This window comes from Microtus ochrogaster, chromosome 2 (assembly GCF_000317375.1).
Source record: "Microtus ochrogaster isolate Prairie Vole_2 chromosome 2, MicOch1.0, whole genome shotgun sequence".
Classification (NCBI taxonomy): domain Eukaryota; kingdom Metazoa; phylum Chordata; class Mammalia; order Rodentia; family Cricetidae; genus Microtus; species Microtus ochrogaster.
The window spans coordinates 73,823,440-73,828,379 of record NC_022010.1 but is presented as its reverse complement, the minus strand read 5'-3'; the positions used below and the strand labels follow the sequence as shown (position 1 = coordinate 73,828,379).

The 4,940-nt window shown below is 35.5% G+C and overlaps 1 long non-coding RNA gene across 1 annotated transcript in view; it reads left to right on the top strand.

The window, feature by feature from the left end:
- LOC101999210 overlaps nt 1-4,940 on the top strand; it is a 278,369-nt gene that overhangs the window by 24,842 nt on the left and 248,587 nt on the right. Inside the window, exon 2 of the long non-coding RNA XR_003378249.1 lies at nt 2,294-2,351. This is a non-coding gene — a long non-coding RNA (uncharacterized LOC101999210). The remainder of the gene's footprint in view (nt 1-2,293; nt 2,352-4,940) is intronic.

Below are 4,940 nucleotides of genomic sequence, written 5' to 3'. Positions count from 1 at the left end.
AAAAAGGAGGAAAAGCCAGTGAAAGAGCCAATGAAAATATACAAGGTGCCATAATCAGAAGTTTATTAGGGAACTATATGGGAATTGTTTCAGAAATACTGGAAGTCCAAGTTAAGACCTTGCTTGCTGGTATACAAGAATAAAAAATAAATGGAAACATTTATTTAAGGTGAGCAAGTTCACATTCTGCTTTGAGGTGCTTGTAGGAGAAGAAGCCATTGACCATCAACATTAGAGACAAATAAACCTTACTAGTGCTTTGTGGTATGTAGGTAGTAGAGGGGGCCCTGGAATCATGTATGAGAGGGGAATTATTCATGAGGAAGAGACATAGCAACTGTCAATAAATAGAACAGCTGCTGTTATTCATATTGCGATGGTTGATCAAGTATGAGTTGTGCCATCTAAAAGTATAACCTGTTAACCATAGCTTATCGAAAGGTGGTTTCAAACCCTTAAACATGCCAAGCTTCTCTTTCAATGTATTTCTCTTCTACAGTATACACATATTTTTCTCCATAAACGCACTAATAAATGGGTATACACAAAATCAATACAGTTTCTCCACCCACAGACTCAGTCTGTCTCAGGTACCCCTACCACAGGACACTTTAGATCTGGGAAATGGTCCACATTCATTTCTGTGACTTGCTATGATTTTGGATAGAGCCGTATGAGAACTGAAATAATCAATAATGTCATACTTTTAGAACATTATTTTGGGCTCTTCGTTTTTCATATCTCAACTGATAATTTTATAAAGCAGAAAACATTGCAATCGAAATAAGTGAAGGTCATTACAATGCATTTAATACTTCAATGTTATTAAGAGTGTATAATTATATTTAATGTGCTTACGCATTACCAGTAAGGGGTATGAAAATGGAGCAAGGAATATGATTTAGATATCTAGAAGTGCAGTCTTAGTATTTTAAATGATTTCATTCTTTTGCAATGCCCACTGTAAACAGGACATTCAGTGTGGTGCCAATACAAAGCAGGAACTAAGACTTGATCTGAAGAATGGCTCTGAGGGCTTAATTTCATCTTCCACATGAAACCCCCTCTACACTTGGCACTTTTGATCTCTGCAGTACTTTTTCAAACTTCACATGGAGCTTGAAAGTTGACAAAGAATTAGATCAGTAGTCAAATAAGATGTTAGTTTAAATGTATTCATTGGGAATAATGTTGGTTTCTTTCCATTTAAAAAGATTTTTTAAAAATAAAGTTTTATTCTTGAACAAAGATGTCTAGTTATAGGTCACAGATACTCAGTTGTTTGGCTAAGCACTTTGTGAGCCAAAAATCCTTCAGAGGCTAAAGAAAAGATAGTCACAGGAAATGAGGCTTGGCTCACAGAACAGCTGGATTCTGCAATTGCTTTACCTGATTGCATTTTATTCTGTATTAATCAAGTACATGTAAAAGTATATTCAATATTTTAATGAGTTAAAACCATTAGGTTAAGCGTCATGAAGTCAGGTGCTCTATCTTGTTCGTTACCGAATCCCCAGTGCCCACTTCAATCCTTGGCATATATCAGAGCCTTAATAAAGGTGTTTTAAAATAATCCATAGAAAGACAATGAATTGAAGCCCTGATGATCAGCATCTGGTCACAGATCTGCCTCAGAACTAATGTCTTAACCAAACAAGCTCCCTCTTGTTTCATTGTTCTCATTAAAAAAAGAAAAAGAGGATTATTTATTGATGAAAATTCTTCTGATTTCATTAACGTGCTTGGCAAGAATATTTGAAATAAGTTGACAATTGCTATCTTAAAATAAATACATTTTTCACAGGCGATATAATTGCTAAAGTTGTAAATTAGGTCATATAGTAAATGGAACAGAATAGATTTGAGGTTATTGATTTCATCTTATCACAGAGAAACCTTCCAGTGCAGCTTTCCCACGCAGAAAGTTTTCAAAGTCCTGTGAACAAAGAAGAGCCTGGGGGTGAAGTTTCTTCATTTTGTTTAAAGGAAATATTGAGTCAGAGTCCAGAGTGAATTATTTCTTTTAAGTTCACAGTGTGATTCCTGCAGGTCAGAGTTGAAGCTGAGGGCAGGCAGGTGGGAGGGGAACCCCTAGTCATAAATATGGTGTGTAAGTAAATAAAATGTACATTACTAACAAGGGTAAGCAATATTCCGATTACCTCGAACCATGACTTTGCATATATCTTTATGGAAGTCTAATATAAGAAAACCAAAGATCGTAGAATTAATACATAAGATGGTTATATAAATTATACTGTACTGATCCTCTTCAATCTCTCTTACATCTTAGATCTTTGAGAATGTTACTGGGATAATTGACCAAATCAAATTCCATGCATTCATCCATGGTGAGTAAGAACTATTTATAATATCATATTTTTGTTTATCTGTTATTTTTCATTGGCCATCACAAATTTTATTGACTGATATAAGAAATTTGAAGAACTGATCTTCATGTTTTATATTTTTTATGATAAAAAGCACAACAATAGGGTAGGAAACATAGCCCATTTGGGAGTGTGCCAGCCTAGTGTGCTTAAAGCTCTGATTTTGCTTATCATGACATACACCTGGATTGCTGGGGAATGAAATTCTAGCACCAGGGAGCTTGAAACAGGGGAATCCTAAATTCAAGGTCATCAATAACTACAGAGTGAGTACCAAGAAGACTATTAGAGATTAGAATCCCTGAATAATTTTGGCTAAATTTTTAAATTGTTATGATAAAAAGCAAATATACCATGTGTAAGCTTTTCAGGCACTTACCACTCTCTTCTAAAATATGGCAAATATAAAATGCCTAAAATTAATCCACATGCTACTATCAAGTCTTTTTCACGAACACTGTGTGGAAAAGATTACGTAGGGAAGTAAACATGTGAAATTCTCCTGCCTGTCTAATGTGGGTCGTTGAATAACTTATGATAAAATTATAAAAATTTACCCCTTGGACTTCAATGGAAACAAACTTTTTTACATTTGTTTTACCCTGGTAAGCTGGTGTAAATTTGCTTTTAGCACAGTCCTCTAGTGAAATCATTTTTATTATTGTTTATAATCACTGGCGAGACTGAAGATTCTTTTGAAAAATTCTGTTGTTTGTGTTGGTCACAGTGTCAAAGAGTTGGATGCTCTTGTATACAAAAGAGTTGTCTAAGCAGCAAACTATTAACCTAATCTAAGAACTTGGAAACTGCCCTAGCTGTGTTTCTATTCTATAGGTAGTTATGGCCACAGTGGATCTATGTATTAAACATACCTGAAACAATGCAAATAAAGCAGCCATTTCTTAACACTTTACATATCTAGTTAACCCTGTTTATGAAACTAGGAATATTATCAGTATATAAACACACAGCCCACTGCAAGGGTGCTAGATATGGTGTAATGATGGCCTAAGTTTCTTTTCTGATTCTGTCTCTCACTGGAGCCAAGACTGGAAGTCTTTTCACCATCTTGTTTTCTTGATCTTGACTGATTGTCAGCTTGCTCTAAACGTTCCTTTTCCATCAGAAAATGAAGCAAAGAATACATATATTACTGATTGAGTGTCTCTAAGACTAAGTAGGCAAATGTGTTAAGAATGTTAAGTGTAAATACACACATCAAAAAAATTTTCACGCCGGGCGGTGGTGGCGCACGCCTTTAATCCCAGCACTCGGGAGGCAGAGGCAGGCGGATCTCTGGGAGTTCGAGGCCAGCCTGGTCTACAAGAGCTAGTTCCGGGATGGGCACCAAAGCTACAGAGAAACCCTGTCTCGAAAAACAAACAAAAAAAAAATTTCACTAATTTTCTTAAAAACTGGTTATAGTGAGTTTCTTTCAAGGTTAATACTTGGGTGCTGAAGGATCAGAAAAGGGAAAGATTCTTCATCAGTATCACTAGTTATTACAGAATCACAAACAAAACAATAAGACTGGACATCATACCTCCTAGGGTGACTGAAATAAACATACAGATAATAATGCCAGAGACTATGGGAAGAGTAAAGTCTAAACCATTGCTAGTGTGGCGGTAAAGTGACGTAGCTATTGCAGGACAGTTCAACAGGTCCTCAAAATTTTAATGTATTATAAGGCCAAGCAATTCCATATCAGGTACATGCCAGGAAGAAATAGAAGTTTACTATCGAGATAAAGTGATTAACAAGAAGCAACTTCAGGGAGGAGGGGTTCACCATTTGAGAGGATGCGGTTCATCATGGTTGGCGCAAAAGCAGGAGGCCCCTCTTTACACAGCTGCAGCAGGAAGCATTTAGGCACGGATCCTAGTGTTCAACTAGCTAGCTTTCCCTTTGCATTTGGTCCAGCAGTTATAACAAATGATTTTAAATAAAGATGCTGTGTTGATAAGGTGTAATTCTGTATAACTTAAATGAACTTAACAGAACAATAAAAGATTTGCCTTGTATATTAAAAGAGGGGGTGATAAATAATATAAATTTACTAGATGCATTTGAAAGATTTCTGTAAAAGTCCATTAGAACAAAGTTCGTGTGTGTCCTTCTTACCCTCTGACATCTCACGTAACTTTTCTCTGAGGTTGCTCTACACTTACTGTGTGAAACCACATTAATCTGGGAATAAGAACTATCTTAGGTGGTTTTATTTTTGCTCTTTTGCTGTAACACACTTTAATATTTTCAGTTCACTCCTTAATGGTCTGGTGGAAGCTTGAGGATGAATATTAAATGGCTAAGCAGTATTTGTTTTTTCTTGGTTTATTTAGAATGACTTTCATGATTGTCATTTAAATGTCTCATTAACCATTTGTGCGTCTTTAATTCACTAGAATATTATCCAATTACTAATAAGATAAAATAGATTTTATGAAATTTTTCCTAATCTCATTTTGAATACTTGAAATAAATGAAGAATTTTTTTTTTTTGGGTTTTCGAGACAGTGTTTCTCTGTGGTTTTGGGGCCTGTCCTGGAA